We start from the raw sequence: 20,934 nt of genomic DNA, 5'->3' as shown, positions 1-20,934 counted from the left end.
GCAAGACAGAAGGGTGTGTGTGGGTTTGAATGAGTCCTTTTTTGCATGTGGAAAAGAAGGCAGTGTCAGATAAGACACATAGGTTACTGGATGTAAATAAGCCAGTAATACAAGCCACATACAATAGGTGGCATTCTGAATAAACTCACTGTGTTCCCTGAAAATATGATAGGTCTGGGGGGATCTCTATAGACGACTATGAGATATTCTAATAGAGAGGAATGTTTGTTTTATGATGGGGTGGTAGTATAAACAATATATGCTCACCACTATACCACAAAAATAAGGTAATTCTGAAAATACCACAAAAGCAAGATACCACTTAAAATTACTGCCAACACAAGCTAACACCATATTATCACCAAAATATGGTAATACTGAACTATCTCTAGTGGTAAAGCCAGTTTACCACCAGTTTACCTCCAAAATATCACAGTAAGAAAATACCACCAAAGTCTGAATTTGCCCCAAAAAGACAAAACATCCAACACTTCCCCAGATGTGTGTGCCACATGCATGTTCACTGCACACCCTAAGCAGGCTAGAATTGGCTCAGTATCCACATGTGCTAATAAGTTTGATGTCTGTTGCACGTTTAGACATAAGGTGTGTGTCACATGTGTGTGCTGTATGTTCCTTGTTGCGTGTATTGTCTGAAGTACCTTTCTCTTCACTTGCAGCCTCTGTTGCTCATGACCTCATGGCCCAGGTTGACAGCACTGTGTCAGAGCTGTCAACCTCCCACAGGACTCACACAAGGAGGAGAATGGCAGAGGTGGTGTTGGACCATGGTATTGTGCTGTTTCCTCACGTGATTCCACACTTACATGCCTTCTTCCTCTGACTTACCCAGTAGACTGGCACCCAGTGGGTAAGCACTCTTGCATCTAGATGACATTACTTACCTCAAATACATGTTTAGTTCTTGCCTCATGTACTGTTTGGTTATCATCCACAGATTTGACCCTGGCTGGAATTTCTTACCACACGTCTGATGATTTGGACATTTAGACTGTTGCCTTGCTGCAACACATCACGGTTAAGATCAACATGTAATCAGTCGCTACCTAGAGACTCTTAATAATAGCATTCATTGCTTCTTGAATTTTTAAGTTATCCTTGAATCCCGCACACTCCTAATCTCCCTCTCTGTCTATTTTTTTGACAGAGGCCATAGGACACCTCGTTTTTATAGTTCCCCCGTCCTGATGAAGGCCGATCAAACTACAGCTACACCAACTTAGCACCTTTAGGCTGAAACACAGTTGTGTTGACCGTTGTCTTTTCACAGTCCAGCTCATTAACATGCACCTTGTATTACAAATGCACTTTTGTTTCTCATGTTTTTCTTGAACAAGGAACCATAGAAAATGTTTTTGTTGTAAATCATAATGCAAAGAACTTGTTTTGGATGAACACTTTCTGTACCATGTTGTGCATGTTATATGTAAATTGCTTGAGTGTCCTATGATTGTTCATGTATTAATGAGATATGCTTCTCATGTATTAAATTTTGCAAAGCAAAAAAGTAGCAGTCATTGTCACCATTTCTTTTTGTTGATAATCAGGAGCTAGTGTATATTGTGGTTCCATAACCTTGCTCAATTGTGTTTTGTGAATGTTTACCTACCTGGGTAGAGCAGGGCCTTAAACGGGTGCCCTTTTTTCTCAATTAGCCCTATATGTATTACAGCCTGAGTTTGGGATCAGTATACAGGGCATGGATGCCAACACAAGCCATTCCTTTGGGACCTCTGCATCTGATGTAAGGACACTTCTTTACTAGCATGTGTGGTTGAAACTTTCAGGTTTGTCATCATTGTCCTACACAGTGCACTCTCCTCCCAATGTGTCAAGTAAAGCAGTGCAGGTATGCTGCGTGCATCAGCATTTTTATGTCATAACCTGCCCACACTATCAGAGCATTCGATGCCAGAGATGTAGTGGCATCATGAGATGAATAACCTGTGTGTCTGTATGCGTTGTAACTTACTGACTTTCTGCTAGATGGAAATTGTTTTATGTATTGTTTCATGTCCTGCATGGTGATGGTATTGTTGGTGAGTCTTGTCATGTTGACCCACACTCTCCATTGTTGTCGATGGCTTTGTACCCCATTGTGTGTAAGGTTATGTCACAATTGCATGTGACATGTTTGCAGGTGTTGCCTCATTATGTGTACTTTCATTGTAATTTCCCATTGAGTTCCATGCTCGGCTCACACGTGTGTAGCCACCCAAGCGCCCTTGTGCGTAGATGATGATGTGTATGCTTTATGCCCGGTACTGCCAAGCATAAAGTCAGATTGTTCTATACTGTGTGTCACTTCGGCAGGCTATGGTACATCATATTTGCCTCCCAAGGGTCTGCCACTCTTAGTGTGCACATCCTACATTTGTCATACATGCCGGTCTGATAGCACAGCGAGTAGAGCACTCACTTTGACATCAGTACAGAGTCTGCAGGTTCGAATCCCGGCAGGGCCAAACTTAGCCTTTCATTCTTCCGAGGCCGATAAATGAGCACCACACACTGTGGGTAATAATAAGCAGCACTCAGATACCCGCGGGTTTGTAGCGCTATATAAATGCTAAATTATTATTATTATTATTATTATTATTATTATTATTATTATTATTATTATTATTATTATTATTATTATGTCATTTACAGGTGGCAGGATGTTTGTTTTGATCACTCAATGGGGGCACATTTTTTTACTCCCGCTCCTACTGAACGCAGAGTCCTGCCCGTTCAGACCCCATGTAGTGTGCACCAATAGTTGGCCATGTGTGAATGTGATGTGATTGTGTGTGAGGTTTAGGCAATTCATAATGACACCACATCCATGCAACGTATGAATGCATATTCCACCTATGTGTGCTCTCAGTTGTGTCCCATTCAACATCTGCCCCTGCAACACATGCGCCTTGTGATTCAGTATGGTGTTGTGCTTTCTTGAAATTGCCTGCTTATTGTCGATGTGAGGATTGCAGATGTTTCGCAGGAGGTGGCATCATCTCTACATGAATAGCAGCATGTCAGGACAGCTAATGTTGATTTGTCAGTCTGCCAGTGTGACCTCTTTGCTAAGGTGCTGGTGAGTGTTCATACTTGGTTTGACTGCACTATTATTGTGCCACACACAAATGGTAATTTTGTGGGTTTGGCATGCAAGTGATTGGTGATGTGTGACATGGCTTGTGCCCTGCACGTGTGGTGGTATGGATGTACGTGTGTACGCTGATTCTGATTCCACTTGTGTTGAGGTATATGTGGTTGTGTGAGTGCTGCTGTGTGCAATGGCCCTGCTGTTTTCCCCCACTTCCTCCATACGCATCCTCATGGTATTTTGGTGATGTGCAGCAATAGTGTGATGGGATGGTTGTCTGGAAATTGCTTTTTCATTCTGTGGGATGTTGTCAGTGAGAAGGTGTACATGTTTCCTATGTGTTGCCATGTCCACATGGGTTTTTGCATGGGTCATGTCCCAGGGTGATAAGTGCATGCTGGCCATACTTTGAGCATGTCATCCTTTCTTCATGGACACCATCTCCTGTCCAGTCATTGTGCCTCTCAAGTTGCATGTGTGCTCATGTGAATAATCTGTTGACCTGCCACTCCTTCACTCATGCTTCAGTTGCACTGGACTTCTTCCCATCATTGGCCTTGTGCCTGGCTGCGGACTGAGGTCAGGTACTATTTCTGCATCTACACCTTTGCCAGTGAAATGTTATACAGGATGCAACAGGCATGCATGATGTTGTGCAAAATGTGTGGCCTGTACAGGAGCACCCCACCAGAGTGAGTTAGTCTTCTGAATCATGACTTCAGGCGGCCTATGGACCACTTAATGATGTCCCTAGTGGACCTGTGTGCCGTATGGCACTTCTACTGTTGCATACTGGTGACCCGTCTGCAGAGTATTATGTGGTAGGGGTGCAATTGGTAACCACCATCACCTGCGTGAGGAAGGACATACATGGTAGCAGTGCACACTGTGTGTTTGTGGATAATGTTGTAAGGGAGGGAGTTGCCTTTGTGTCAAGCCAGTGGTGTTATGCACGTGTTGTGGTGGCCATGTGTCTATGCGCTCATGTATTAAAGTGAATCTGTATGTTTGTTGGTATGTGGTACGTGTTTCTGTATTAACCTAGCAGCTGCATGTCTCCCTAGTGTCCAGTTTCTAAATGCTCAAGCAAGCTGGAGCAATGGAAGATGTGGCTATCGTGGATGGATCCTGGAAAGTTGGCATACACATGCATGATGAGGCTACCGGCATCACAGACCAGTTGTGCGTTGTTGGAATGCCAGCAGTGCTGGTTCCAGAACACATATGCATTGTCCGGGGGGGAGCATAGTATAACATGGGTGCATTGAATGGACCAATGACCTTGAGCAATATGTGTGCCATGTTGAATGTGTGTGTCACTTGTCTTTATTCCTACTGAGTGAAGGGCATGTGGACATGGTATCAGCTGCATGATGAGCTAGTGGTGAGGAAATGCAGTGCAGCCAAGGGCTTCACATGTTCCCAGATGGCATGTCAATCTGGGTGAAATTCAGCCTTCCAATCCTGCAACAAGCCCATGATGACATGAAAAGGGAAGCTATGCCTTTGATAAACCTCTGTGTAGTCCTTTCCAAAGAGGCTGAACCTGGTGCCTTATGGATCCAATGCTATGTCTCCAGGCCTACGCCGAATAAACCATGCACCGTAACCATTAGGAATCTCAGACTAGGATCTAGACTGAAGTTACGATACCACACTACCACTAAACCATCAATCAAGACTAAAAATACAATTACTAAAACACTGGAACCAGATAAGACTACCATGAACCTTGACTCATCCCCCTCTACTAAGACCTTAACCAGACCAAGGAAGCCTAGCAGCAATACCACTACAATCAAAGAAGCACTAATCAATGCTAGATCACTGATAGCACATGCCCTAGATGTGGCTTACCTCATCACTGCCAACCAACTTGACATTTTAGCCATTACAGAGACCTGGCTGCATGCCGCAGCAGGCCCATCACTCACCCTTGCCATCCCAGACAACTATACGATCACCAGACTCGACAGAGAAACACCCAAAGGTGGTGGCATCATCAGTAAGACTGCCCTCGGATTGAGAGTCCTACCCCATCAACCACTCCCATATACTGAACTCCTCTCTTTGAAACCCCCTCCCTCAGCCTCTCTCACCCTAAAGATCCATCTGGTCTACAGACCACCTGGACCTATATCCTCATTTGAAGATGACATGCTACAACTCCTTGCCAATGACACTAAACCCAGCTCCCAAAATCTACTACTGTGTGATCTCAAGCTTGGTTACCTCGACACCAATGACATCGCTGCCACTACCCTAGATAATTCTCTCAGAACTAGGGTTCTACCATCACATCACCAAACCCACCCATAACGAAGGCAGAATCCTCAATCGGATTGCTGACTTAAATTGTGAAACCATCATCATCTCTAACTCACCTTGCACTTGCACAGACCATCACTCAATAATGTTCACCATGCAAACCTGTATTCAACCTAATACAGCCAAAGCCATAGCCCCTCCAGCCGTAACGAGAAACAAAAAAAATATTACATTAAAAAATATACTCCCTCTCCTACAACCTATTCTAAATTATTCAGACACTGAAACAGACCCAGCCACCTTTGTAAACCTTTACAACCAGATGCTCCACAGAGCTATTGATAACATTGCTCCTCTAAAAATCAAGGAAAGCTAAGCCTCAGGCACACCTTAATAACTGGTTCACCCCTAGCCCTAACTTAAAATCCTACATGATAACAAAGGAAAGGTTGAAACAGACTGGAAAAATCATTCCTCAACCTCCAACAGAGACACCTTCCTAAAAAATGCTAAGGAATGCAAGCATGCCGTTGTACAAACTAAAAGTGAATCCATCAACTTTAAAATAACGAACGGCAAATCTGGCACTAAAGAATTATTCAAAATTCTTAGAGCGTTAGAATCAACCATCCCTCTCATCGACATGTGCACTAAAGACAAGACCTGGTGCTCAAAAATACAAGCATCCCTTCTAGCCAAAATATAATTGATACAGACTAAAATAGAAAAAAAATGTAACATTAGTTCTGGCACTAGCACCCCCCACAAGCCTCAAAGCCTAGCAGGAACAACTTGCATCCCTTTCAGATTCTCACCTCTATCCATCCTGGAAGTGGAAAACATAATCCTTGGCCTTAAACCATCTCGATGCAAAGGTGACATATGCCCTGCAACTATCATTAAAAAGGCAGCGAAAGACCTGCCACATGCCATCATGTCCTTCAGAAATTCCTCCTTTGAAACCAGAATATTCCCTACCAACCTAGGAGATGCATAGATCATTTCACTTTTGAAAAAGCCTAACCTAGACCGGACACCCCCACTAATTATAGGCCCATCACCACAGTGCCATTCCCATTGAAAATTCTGGATAGGGCAGCCTACTTGCAAATACAGGGTCACCTTGGAACAAATTACCTTCTCGGACTCAGACAACCTGGTTTCAGACCCAGACACGGAATGGAAACTGCACTAAAAGACCTTAAAACGCAGATCGATGACCAAAAAGATAGAGGCAAAGCAATGTTCCTCTTGTTACTAGATTTATCAGCTGCATTCGACATCATCAGCCACAAAGTCCTATGTAACCATCTCACCTCCTCAGCCCACTTCTCTGAGAAAAAGTCACTGCCTGGATACAATAATTTCTAGACAAAAGAACAATGAGAGTCTTCTCTCCAGCAGCTGTTGCTGACCCAGCTCCAGTAACCAGTGGAGTACCATAAGGGTCCTGTGTGTCGCTTACACTTTATAATATATTTACCAAGCCACTGTTTGATGATTTGGATCGCCTGGGTGTCACCTACACTAACTATGCAGACGACACCCAGGTCTTCATCCCGATCTCTGGCAACTACGACAATGACTCCACATTGCTGAACAAAATGTACCTTATCATGCTGGCATGGATGGCCAGACATGGCCTCTGCATCAATGATGAAAAGACCAAACTTCTACTGACCGTCTCCCAAGCCAACCTAAACAAACTAGACTCTTCCTTTAATTCATTCACCACAGATGGCATAATCATCCTAGTTTAAAAAAATGTCAAGACACTTGGCATCTACCTTGACTCCACCCTAATCTTGATGAAACAAGGAACAACATAGCCTCAGCCACAGCGTACACTTGTAAATTAATAAACTTGTGCATACCTTTCCTCTCGCCAGCAAGCTGTTCCACATTAGGTAGCGCGCTTATATTATCCAAATTGGATTACTATAACATGCTCTACGTAGACACTGGCAAACGCAACTTAAATAAGCTACATGTCCTTCAGAATAACGCCCTCACAGCGGCCTTTAACATACCTAGATCTTACAATATCTCTGAAACTAGACGCAATTCCCGCTGCCTGTCAATTGCAAACGGAATCTCGCTCAAAACCCTCACCCTCACACATAAGTGCTTATTCAATTCAGCACCTAATTACCTGGTGTGCCAATTTCCCAAAAGTCAATCCAACTGACCTACTGATCAGCGCAATTGAACTGTCTCTCAATCCCGAGGTACAACCACCAAAAATCTGGAGGCAGCAGTTTCCCTGTCCTCGCATCCAAATTATGGAACTCCATACCTACTGACCTAAGAATAGAACCAGCATTCACATTATTCAAAACAAAAGCTAATAGCTGGCTTTCTTCACAAGTAACGTGCTAGCCATCAACTCTTTCTCCTAACTGTATGTATTACCACTGTATCGCCTTAGCAACCACTATATTCTATTGATGTAACCGGTTTACACTTTCCCCATTTTTACTGTATACATTGTTACTTTTTACTCCTATATATGTACTCTACTGATGTAACACGTTTCCACTTACCCTATTTTTATTGTATATATTATTGCTCTCTATCCCTACATATGTACCCATAACTTGTGACTTGCTCCAATGTAACTGAAACAATGCGCCCAGATGCCTGAGGGCTAGGCGTGCTATACAAATAAATGAATACAAATATAAATATGCACCCTTTTTCTCTGCTTCCTCGACTGGGGCGTAGCAGCAGTGGCAGCATGGTATAATTCCTGCATGTAGAGTGCTATCACTAAGTCAAAGGAGATACATTTCATGTTATGGGTGTTATGGAGTAGTGCTCTGTGCCTTTTTGATGGGACATGTTCCGTCATGATGCAAGTGATGGGGTGCATCATCGCTATATGGGTTATTGTGTTGTTGGATATGTGGGATGGTCTGCAGCTGTGTGTGTGTGTGTGTGGCAGTCAGGTGTTATTTGTTTGGTGTTTTTGTGTGTTTGTTTCACATTTTGTTGTTTCATTTTTGAGAAGGTTATATTTGTTCAACGTATGCTTTGGCAGTATGTGTGTTATATTTGTTCTGTGGGGTGTGTTTTTGATGTGTTCTGTGGTGTGCTACTTGATGTGTGGCTTTTGGGAGTCCATGCTCATCATGTTTGGCTTATTGATGATTATGGTGTAGTGATTTACTTGATGGGATTGTGTTGGATGAACTTTTTTTTACATGTATTTTATTTCTGTTTTAGGTGTATTCGGATTGTCATAACTTCTGCCTTTGGCAGATGTTCCGCTATGACTTATGCCTTTTCTTTCACTTTTCATTGTTTTTATCGTTAGTTCTTTTAGTACATTTGTGTACATTTCTACAACGTAGGTTATGACTCATGTAAGCCGAATGTTTGATTTAAAACACGTATCTTCCTTTGTGAATGTGGACCAGATTACAGGGCCTGCGGTAGCAGCCCTGTAGTTATGGTTAAGTTGCTCAACTCAAAGAAAGAACACTTTTTGGGTGGCTTATAACTTTGCTGCCATTGGACAAATCCTCACCAAACTGTGCAAAATAAGTATCTGGCCCACTCTAAATGATTCTGAAAAGTTTAGTGTAGTTTTGTCCAGGAGGTAGGGGGCGCAAAGTTATAAGTGGGGATCCAAAAATGTGTGGAAATCCTCAGACGCAATGGAAAAAATGTTTTGCTCATGCCTACAGCCCAAACTGCTGGACGGATTTTCACCACATTTTCAGCAGGAGTAGCAGCTTGGTCCCAAAAGCATGCTTTTGTAAAAAAAAAAAAATTAAACAGCCAAGGGGGAGGTACAAAATAATTAGTGCTATATGGGTTCGGTCAGCAGGCTCACTTCCCTATTTGGTCTGTGGACACCCACCTGGACCAATCAGGGCCAGCATGATGTCCGGAGACATAGAGCGCACCCACTAATTGGATGATGAAAAATGTGAGGTGCGTCATATTTTTTGGAACGGTTGCCATATCGGATCCGCCGGCAACCACGGGTTGTGTGGTGGGGAAAAAGTATTGAAAACACATTTGGGGTTATTTGGTGGCTGAAAGAGGGCCTGGAAAGCATGGGGGAGTGGAATAAATACGATATGGGGCTGTTTTTTCTAGGTGAAAAAAGTGGGTGCGGGTACCGCCTGCTCTGCGAACATTGCAATAGTCTGGGACGGTGCCATGAATGAACGGCTTGAAAAACACATTTGAGGTTATTTGATAGCTGTGAAAGGGTGGAGGGGTGGAATTAAGGTGACATGGAGCTATTTTATGAATGAAAAGGGGGTTTGCAGATCATAGTCAATATAAGTGCCTGCAAACATAATTCTGATTGCAGGGGGTTAAGGGCAAGTTTTGTTATCTGAGGGTGTATTGCAGATACTTGTTATATGTTTTAATTATATTGTGGTGGTTATGGGCAGTGGCCAGATTCCTGGGGCATGACCATAACCATAGCACTGGCCACAACCAACACAGTAGTAATATGTGTATAGTAATTATAGGTAATGTAGTCAGAGTATAAAGCATTTCTAATATGGTGGAATGACATAATTGAACTGTATATGGTATTGATGGTTGTAGTACAATTGAGGATTGTGCTTATGGAATATGTATTTGTTTATAATTGGTATTTTTACTTAGTAGCATAAAGTAATGAATCTGGAATCTCTGCTTGATTTTCTGTGGAAAATAAAAACATTATACTGTATAAAGCAAGATAGTTTAAGAGCTTTAATTGAATACAATTTTACATATACATTTACTTTTTGTTCACCCACATAAACAGCAAATTCTATGTCCCAAGTTTGGTAAAACATTATTGTATGATACATTGTTGCTGTATCGACATTAAATAATCATTTGGTCATTGGGAAAAAGAAATCCATATCCAAAAACACCTATTACAATTATGAGAGTGTAAGTGTGATAGTATGTTTGTTTGAAGTGTGTTGTCATTAAGGGAATGTTTAAAGTTTCCTGTTGGCGTATTCCAATTACATTAGCCTTCAGAAGAAGTTTTGTAGTAACAAGAATTGTGATGGCGTATTTGAAGTGTATTGGAAAGAAGGATATTTTTGAAGTAGTTAGGTACCGGTTTGCATATTCTAACTAGATGTCTTTTAAAAGTACTATTGAGGTAGTATGGATGTAGTCAGATTCCTGTTGGTGTATTCTAAATGTTAATTGTGCTAAAGTTTACTGTTTACATTTGGGTTGAAGGAATATTAAGTAGGCATTTGTTTGCTGATAACCTATGTTTTAGAGTAACTGAGATGTTGTTACATACAAACCAATCACTTCTTTATTTGGCATATTGCCCTGAAGTGGTTGTGACACCTGTGCGGTATATTATTCCTACTGTTGTGAAAACATTTTTGCCAAGAGATACTAGTGAGCTTAAAGTTATTTTTCGTACCATTTTCATTTTACTTTAGAAGCATTAGTATGACATATTGGCTATGTGAGTTTATTTGTATGCTGGAATGATTGTCTGAATTGCAGAAAGGGCATAATATGACATGAGATGCATTCTGCAGAAGCTGGTGAAATGGAATGAATTCACAATTTGGTATGGATACGCATCGTTCATTAGGGATGTGCTCCTGTGAAATATAGTTGCAGAGTGGCCATGTATGTTTCCACGTGTTTGAAATCTGGAAGATTTAATTCATTAGGATGTTTTTGGTTTCTGGTATATTAGGAATTATTCATCATGTGCGTTTATGGACAATTTTACCATTCATGTACAGTAATCCAATTCTCGCCTTATACCAGAGACACTCAGTACTGTCAGGATTTCTGACATTTCTATGAAGGACAAGCATTTGCAAACACAACTGGTTCAAGCCGTTTAAGTAAATGTTGTCAACAATTGGTGGCATTTGGAAGAGAAGATTGATTGTTACATTTGGATAGATATGTACTCCAGTTGTGTTGCTGAATTTAAATGGACCAGAGAGTAGTTTTTCTTGTAAGGAAGGCATAGTATCAACAGTAAGACAGACAAAAATGACCACAGTTCAAGGGTGTTTATTGAACTTCAATTGGGTTTGAAAAATGCCTATCTAATCCTAAATGTAAAGGTCGGAGCTAGTTACGACCATCACATTTTAATATCTCAGTCCTAGTGGTTTCTTGTCAAAATAAAAGGTACTATACAAATAAACCTATTGCTGATCCTTACATCTAAATACAAAATAGTGTCAGAAACAATGGTATGTGAAAGAAAAGTGTTCAGGAAATCATATGTCAGGACACTCAAGTCATATGCTTCCCTTCCCCACATTTTCAGCACTAGACAAGGCAGCACACTCGAGTTTAGCGCTGTCTCTGGCTTCTCTAGCTTGAGGGTGCACCTCAAGATCATGGACTTCTGTGATAAAGTCTCTTTGCCATTCAAAGTCTATTCTTTCAGATGGCCTGATGCAACAAACACATAAAAAAGTTCTAAGCACACTTTTCTCTAGTGATTTACTATTCACATTGGATCCCCCTCCGCCGGGCTCAGATCCACTTTAACACAATTTTCAGATGTTCACATATACACCATTTTCTTAAGATCTCCAGGGATCCAATTTCTCAGGTGATTCACGGTTAACCCTGGAACCCCTCTGCGGGGCTCATACCAATTTATCTTTTGTAACCCAACTTGCTTTAACACAAAGCTTTCAATTGATCTCCCTCCGTTGGGAGCAGACCAACTTCCTCTACTTTGTCATTAACTTTCTTTAATGTATCAACATCGAAGACTTTCAATCATGCACAGGATGTGGCTTGACCCAATGCAGGACTACTTCAATTTACAATCCTTTGCCACTCTTTCACTTTGTCAACTCTCAGCTAGACATTTACAGAAACCTTTAATTGAGCATGCACGCGGTGCCAGATCACTCTGTCAAAGGCATCAGTGTCATGACCACTGTGAGGGAACACAAGTTGTGCTATGAGCAGGCCCCACCCAGAACCCTGAGGGCCTTAAAACCACTACAAAAGGGCTCCTGTAGCCAGTCCTGGTGCCTTTGGCACCAGGCTCATATGTAGGAAGGAAGGGCTGTTCAAATTAGGTCCCATATATGTACATGGGCCTTTAAATCCATCATGGAAGCACCCACATAGTCTAGTTCTAAGAACCAAACCATGCAGTCTAGTGTTTTGGGTGTGGCATGCCTGGAACTACTTTCCCTGGTACTACTTTACCTGGGCTATATAAACCACACACTGACCGCAGAACACGCTTCGAGTTAATCTGCAACCCCCAGCGTGACGCTCACCGTGTCCATCTCCTGGTCTTCAGCATCTTCCTGTAATCCTGCAAGTACAAGATTATTCTGTCGTACCTGATAAAACACCATCCAGCACTCAGCATCTCAACTGGGCTGCAAACTGTGGAAACCGAAAGAAGAAAAAACATCACTCACCTGTGAGTGTAAGCTTAAGGACTTCCGGCGAACCGCTACCACAGCTTCTGTTCCTAAAATTGCGACCTGCAATAATGAGAAAGGGAAAAATCAACATTAGAACGCACGCTTTGAAAACATCAAATTCCATCAGTCTTACTTGAATTCCATAATGCTACGCCATGCTTCCACCCGGAGCAGCACAGCAACATCTTCAAAGGAAAAGAGACATATTCAGGTTCGCTTTCAATATTTAAAAAAACGCACAGCGCTGTACTTACCTCAGATGCGTTTCATACAATGTTCCTTCTAGCGCTCGCTATATACAGTTGTCACTTGCAACCTTGGCTTCAATACAATCTGTCTCCCTAACTCACTGGCTGTGTTGATTTCACTGATGCTGCTTTGATGTTGTTGCCAAGGACCATACCATGGCAGCTACCGATTCTCCCCACCATGATTATCAACATGTGAGGGCCATGGGTACCTCCGAAACATAATGCAGGTTTCCTCAGTCTGATTTCCTGGTGTTACACTTTCTATTCTCGAGGCTTCATGAAAGTAACAGTTCCTTGTTTCGCATCGTGTTAAACTGCCATCTTGTAACTGCGATTTCCTGATGTGCTTTGTCTCACTCAGAGTGTGCTCATGCTCTGCCTTTTATCCATATGGGGAAGCATAATGGAAGTCAGGTGTGTATGGTGGTCAGTAATTGCCTGACCCTGGATGACCATTGCATTAGGACGCTTGAGGTATATGGCCGCCGTATTAGTCAAGTTTCTCTCATAGCAGGTTGTACGTGAGAATGTGTTAATGTTGTGAAAGGGGGATGGTTGAGTTCCTAAGTATCCTACACGGTAGGACGAGGCAAAGGTGTTACAATGAAGGGCATACCGCATCTCACCATCCAGTGTTCCACACCTACTCCCCAAAAAGCACTCACCCAGGTGATCCTCCCACACCGGTCTACCCCCAGGAACTGGATCCAAAAGTGATGGGTGTGTCATGGCCATCTGAATGACTCTAGGGACTAGTGGGTTAGACATCTTCACTTTTCTCACACTGCATCTTTTAATAGGACTTGTTCTCTTCTGATTGACATGCAATTGAGTGTGTATTAGACCATTTTGTGGTTTTATTATTTGTTGGAGAAACAGTTGGTCATTTTTTTCTTTAGTGGAATTGTTGCGAGATATAAGTTCTGTTTGCATTAGTTTTTTTAAAGGTTTTCTTTTCTGAGGTAGATGGTACATATCAGGATAGGAGTGTGCAGTGCACATAGCCTCTTGTATTCTAGGATGCAAGAAATGTCAGCATTGACTATGTTTGCATCAAAGTTAACTAGGAATAGACCACTTGGTTTACGCAGACGTGAAAGTGCTAAGTAACTCATACTTTCTTTAAAGACTGTGCTGCCAATGTCAATCAATGCTTGACCTAAGGTTTGACCTTGCAATTTGTGAATAGTGACAGCAGATGCAAGAGACAGAGAGTATTGTTCTCTGCATACCTGCATGTCTTTGAAAAGAAGGAAACATGCTATTGTACACCAATTTTTTAACTACTGCAATTTTGTCAAAGTGGATGTTGACATACTGAATTGTTTTGTCATGTGGATATGTGCGGAAGCCAAACATTGCTCCATTGACTAACCCTTTTTTATACATCAAGGTTACATTTTAGAATTACTCTGCAGTTTTGACACAAAGTTAACATTTTCTCCAATCCAGCTGTGTTGGGGAAAATATTTTCTAAGCTATTCAATTGTGCTGTTGCTTGTTGACACATAGGAAGTGTCAACATGTGCACTTCTAGTTTGTCTGTGCAGCTGATATCTAGTTTGGGTGGCTGTATTTCTTTTTTAACATTGTCTCATTGAATTGACTACAGCTTGCAAGGGTTGGCATTAAGGATATGAATTTCATGTTTTGTTCGGTGTATGATTCCATGACATCAGGAGCAGATGTGTTTGCCCATATAGCTCACAGATTAGTCTACTATTTAAGATGGATTTTGTATCTTCCTTAAGTAGACCAGTTTTATTGATTTTTTAAATGTTAGTATCGGTGGGGTCTGCATACTGAACATTCTTTTGAGTTTGTTCTCTGTACTGCAAATACTGTCAGAGATCTACATTTCCAATGCTGAAGGGTGTGTTGTGACATTTTCTGTGTCCTAATGTTTTCAAAATAGGTTGGCTCTTTAATGTTGTTCACTGCAGAGGTCTCCAAAAACAATAATGTGTTTTCCTCCAAACCGTTTTTTTGTAATGGGTTTCTAGGAATTCTTGCATTCTGAAATGAATTAAAGTCAACATGAGGTTGGAAACCATGCTTACTTCATCTATTTGGAGGACTTTCATTTGCTTCAGAATTATCTGAACTTCAGTACCAGTTTCTGAAGATAATCTCTAATTTGTTTTTCTGTTCTACTGGAAGGCACAGTAGTTGGTGCAAAGTTACACCTCCTATGTTGTAGGCAGCTAAACCTGTGTGGACTGTTACAGCAGCCAAACTGTTGTTGTTTGTTATGTTATATAGAAATGTGCTGATTATATTAATCAAGAACATTTTACCAGAACCAGCTTCAGTACATACAGGAGCAGAAGTGTATAATTTTTGCACGGATACATTTTAGCTTCATGTTTAAAACCATGTTAAATTTCTTCAATGACTTTTAGATAAATGGTGAGTTATTTATATTGACACATTATTTTCTATATCAGTCATGGCATTTCCTACTTCATTTAGAATGAGTGGTTCTCCAAGCTATTGTCCCTTTTCTTAAGCTGGTCTAGAGACGCCAGAGTGACATTTGGCTCTCTCCCACTCTCTACAACATCTTTCCACACCCCCTCTTCCTCATCCTTGACACCCTGGGTATCTCCTACACCAACTACACAGACCATACCCATATCCTCCTCACTCTCACAGGCAACTATGACACAGACTCCACGACACTCAACAACATCTATAACACCATCCTGACATTGATGGCAGCCAGCGGACTATGCCCCAACTCAGACAAGACGGAGATCCTTCTGGTAGGATCAACGGACAAACTCAAAAATCTTGACACTCAATTTAGCCATTTCACCATCAGGATCCCAGTATCTGACACAGTGAGAACTCTGGGCGTATATCTGGACTCCAACCTATCCATGACTAGACAAATGCAATCGCCTCCTCATCAACGGAGCTAGGCCATTCCTCTCTAAGGAGAATTGCACCAACATAGCCAGAGTGATCACCAGTTCAAGGCTCAACTACTGCAATGTACTCTTCTTAGGGACATCCACAAAAAACCTGGAAAAACTGCAATTCATCCAGAACAGTGTTCTTCGTGCAGCCCAAGGCATTTCCAAAAGAGAACCCATCACGGCTGCCAGAAAATGTGTCTACTGGCTCACAATAAAAGAACAGGTTATATTAAAAGCCTTGACACTAACCCATAAGTGCATCCACTTCTCTGTACCTGCCTACTTATCACAAAGGATCCACGCCTCTAGCTCCACAAGGCCAACAAGAATACCATACTCAAACATGCTAACCATGCCTACGGTATAAAGAGCTAGAGCAGGCGGCGCTAGCTTCCCGTACTTAGCATCCTTACATTGGAATGCCCTACAACCAACTCTTCCAGCTGAGGAACCACTCATGGGTTTCTGCAAGGCCATGAAAGCCATGCTCTTTGCTTGTTTAACTCCACACTCACCTCATGTGATTACTTACTGCATTCCTTGTTAACCTGAAAATTGTATTTATAACCTGTGCTCAAATGTATGAATGTACAACATTTAAATGCATAACCCACTTGTACCTTCCCTGTGACTAAGTTCCTCTCAAGTAAAAGTGCCACGATGCCCAAAGGCTGTTTGTGCGGTATACTAAAAGAAATTTTATGTTTAACTTTGTAATAACAGAGATCTGAGCCCAGTAGAGGGGTAATCTGCAGTAGCAATCATACAATAACAGGCATCTGAACCTGTCTGAGTGGGATCCAGGGTGAAGCGCCCGAGTTGAATACTTGTGAGAATAAAAGAACTGTGTATTTTAATTTTTGTACATCAGGCCCTCTAAATCAAGAGACTTTTGGTGAGAAAAGTGACCTGTGTTGCTGGAAATAGAACTGTATCCTTGTGTTGAAGAATCCAGAGTGTCTTGCTAGCTCTTTCATTTTAAAGTGTTCTATACATTGTTTTAGAGGTGGATAACTATATGGCTTGCTTTGATTCGTATCTGTTCCATTTTTCTTTCTTTTCTGCTGAGTTGTTTTTTAGTAGGCATTTTGTTGTGTGTTGGGGAAAAAAAGCAAGTTTGGGTTTGAAAATTGTGGAATGTATATGCATGTATTGTGCATGGCGCCGTGGGTGTGAATTTAGAGATTAATAAAGTGCTATTTGATTGTGAAGTGTCATAATAGGTGTGGTTGGGAAGGCTGGAAGAGTAGGTGTGATGTGCTTGAGTTAGTGAGAAAGAGAGTGGTGATCGGATTTAATAGGTAGGGATATTGTAATGTTTTGAGCAGGTTTTGTATTGGTGGTGTTTAGATGGGAATATAAAGAGTGTGAATGGTGCAATATAATGAGTTAGAGTGAAATAAATGTTGATACGAAAATAATAATCTGGGCTAATATATAGGGGAAGTATATCGTTATAATTACATAAATATACATAGTGCATTAATGTAGGATGTGAAGGCTATTCTTTATTCGGCAATCTTCTTCTTTCCTGTAATTGTAAAAAATATAAGTGGGTATATGTGGTAATGGTGGAGCCCTTTTAGTAAACCAGGTTGTTATTTATGAAGGTTGGAGTTCTTAGGAAAAATTGTTAATGAAGTAGTGTCATGGATGCTGTACAAAAATGTGTTAACTATGTTGTTAAAATGCATTGCAGTGTTTCAGACCTTGGAAGGGACAGGGCAAACATGGGTGGGAGGTAAAAGTGCATATGTAGGCTATTATTTTGATGCTGGTTTTAATGAAGGAAGTGCTCTGTTTGTGGTGTAATGAATTTGTATTGTTTTGTAGTGCTTTTAAAGAATAGGAAAACTGTGGCCTAGTGGTAATGCAATGGTGGATTGTAGTTGCAGCAGTGTTTGGTGTGCTACAGTAGAGGTTGGGAAAGAAGGGTAGTTTATATGTAGGGTGAAGTTTTGTATTTAGATACATTGGCGGTATTCAAATATGTGTGAGCAGATGGAGAATGGTGGTGGTCTAAAGGATGTAATGACTGAGGTTGGAAAGTGTGATATTTATATTTAAAGAAAAATGGAAATAGTTGACTGTTTAAAAATGGTATTTTTTGGTGTAATTCCATGAAAGTTAACACATGCAAACGTGCATTTGTAGGAGCTCTATGTGCAACTTGTTTGCAAAAGAAAATAAAAGCAGATGGAAAAGATGTGTAGCACTTGCTGTTTGTAAGTTTAATATGTTGGCAGTGCATGCATGCTTTCCAACATGATGCATTCCAATCTGTAGGTGCTTTTGTAGTCCTAGATTTTTGTTTGCATTCTGGAACTTCTAATTCCAATTTTCAAAACCACGATTAGATTAGCACCTACAGATTGGAATGGGTTATGTTAGCAAGTATGCATATACTGGCAATATATTAAACTTCCACACACCAGATACCATGTTCTACAAATGTTTTGCATCTGCTTTTTCTTTGTTTTAGAAAAAAAGTTGCAATCAGTACTGCTATAAATGCACATATACTTTTCTTACTTTCAGCGGAAAGCTCCTAAAAAGAAAACATTTGTAAATGTGCAGCCTGTTATACTTTTTATTTTTTTATAAAGTATTTTATTGTTTTAGACATAATAAAATAATCACAATAAAGCAACAAGCAAACAAATCAACTTAAAGACTGTCATGGTCATTCAGAATCAATGGAGATAGTACCTTAGCATCAGAGGTCGAATGGCTTCCACAGAGCGTGCAGCAGTATGTAATACAGATACATGTCCTAATACAAAACAAAACAAAACACCCAGTACACATTCCTCAGGCTGTGGGAGGGGGTTCTCAGGTCGCTCCTTCTTCCCATCTGCCCCATATTTTCAAGGCTTTGTTGGGACAGCCCCGCGCTGAGTAAATCCCATGTTCCATCATAGCGCATCTCTCCATATCTAATTTCCATTGGTCCAGTGTTGGGGAGTCAGGAGCTCCCCATTTCTGCGCTATATTGCGCTTGATCAGTCCCATCGCCGTGTGTAGGAGTAATGTCTCCCACTTATTAGCCTCCAACTCGCCCGGCACACCTAGAAGCAGAGTCTTTGGGTCCTGTGGCAGGGTTCGATTCAGAACTCGAGAGAGTTCCCCACAGCATGCGTTCCAAAAAGTTTGTATCCGGGGACATGCCCACAGAATATGAATGAAGGTTCCCTCCTCCTCCCCGCATCGCAAACAGTTTGGGTTTGGGGCCCGATTCCAGCCAGATAACCGCGTTCTAGGGTAATAAACCCGATGCAGTATCTTCAACTGCACAAGTCGAAGCCTAGAGGAAATGGCGATTTCTCCGGGGTGCATGAGGACTTGTATCCAGTCCTCTGGATCTATCTCTCCCACATCCGCCTCCCATTTCGCCTTCAGCTCGTTCAGGTCAGGGGTGGCAAAGGAGGACATGGCATTATAGAGGATGGAAGTGCATTTGGTGGGAATGTACGCCGGGAGAATGTTACGCTCTATAGGGGTATAGTCTGGCAGTTGTGTATCATCTGTTAGGTAGGGATTTAGGGCGTGGGCCAGGCGTATATAATGGTATCGTTCCGTATGTGGAATCTGGAATTGCAATTGTAGGTCATCAAATGAGGTCAATCTACCCTGCGTGAGCACATTCACAACCCTAATAATCCCCGCCTTAACCCATTTGGGCCACGGCTCAAACTTCTGAGTCGCAGCTAGATTATAGTTTTGCCAGAGGGGTTGTGCAGTAGTAACTTTGTTTCCCCACCCAATGAATCGGTGTGCTTGTCTCCACACCGTAATCATGTGTGTTTTGGTTGTGGGTGGGGGGGTTCTCGGTAGGGGTTGATAAAGGAGGGATAGCGGGTCGGTGTTCTGCATGGTGGCCATCTCAGCACGTATGTGGGGCAAGTCTCGGTTTCCGTGGAGAAGATCATTAACCACTACCAGTTGTGATGCCCAGTAGTACGTTTGTAGACGGGGGACTCCTATTCCTCCCTCCCAGATCGATCTCTGAAGTGTGGTTAGCGCAATTCGTGGTTGGCCTCCCCCCCATATGAGATCTCTAAGGAGTGTCTCCACCTGGTGAAACTCCAGATCGGGGATTAATGTTAAAATATATTTATAATGCACACTATCACCATCTGAGTGGTTCCCTGGCACTCTGGTGGATCTGAAAAAAAAGGGGGTGGTTTGGGGTATGTTAGTAGGACAAAGTTTGGAGAAAGAGCAAGGGAGCAGTGATGTGCTGTTGGCAGCTTCAGTTCAGTTAACACTGTTCGTTGTGCTTTTTGGTGTGTATCCGGTCGTTTCCGTTGTGTGCTGTTGTGTAAGGCTATGTGTGGTTTATTTGTTTTGCAGTATAGTGAAGTGCGTTTGAGTTGCTGTGGGTGGTTTGAGAGGCATGGTTGTGTTTAGTTAGAGTTTGACAGGTGTATGCAGAAGGGTGAGCTTTTAGTAGGGTTGGTTATTAGCATTGCTGTCTGAAGAAGAGGCGCACACTCATTTTGAATAAAAAGTTGGTACAATAATATTTTGCAACAGCTTGTCGCAGATTAATAGAGTATTGTGCTACTTTCCACAGATTAAATTTTCTAGCATCCCATCTCTAAAGAATATTCGGTCCCCTAGTATGACTAGAACTGAAGGAGATTCCAAAAGTTGAGTCGCTGAAAGAGCACTGCATTTCTGGGTTTACAAAATGCTTCAAATGTAAAATGTGTGCTTTTATATCCAAAGAACCATTTTTAACTCCAGATGGGAAAATGTGGGTTTATAACACACAAAATAACTTGTCTAACTAAATTTGTATTATATGTTATCATATGCAGCTGTGTCCTGAAGTACATTGGATCCAACAATGGCCCTTTCAAAATTGTGCATAGTGCAGCATTATAGAGCTATAAAGAATGGAGATTTGAATGACCCCCTTATCCAGCATTTTATGGAAAAGCATAATGGGAATGTGCAAGATA

The sequence above is a fragment of the Ambystoma mexicanum genome, chromosome 6q (assembly GCF_040938575.1).
Source record: "Ambystoma mexicanum isolate Mex_15411 chromosome 6q, UKY_AmexF1_1, whole genome shotgun sequence".
Lineage (NCBI taxonomy): Eukaryota > Metazoa > Chordata > Amphibia > Caudata > Ambystomatidae > Ambystoma > Ambystoma mexicanum.
Note: the sequence above shows the minus strand (reverse complement) of the source record.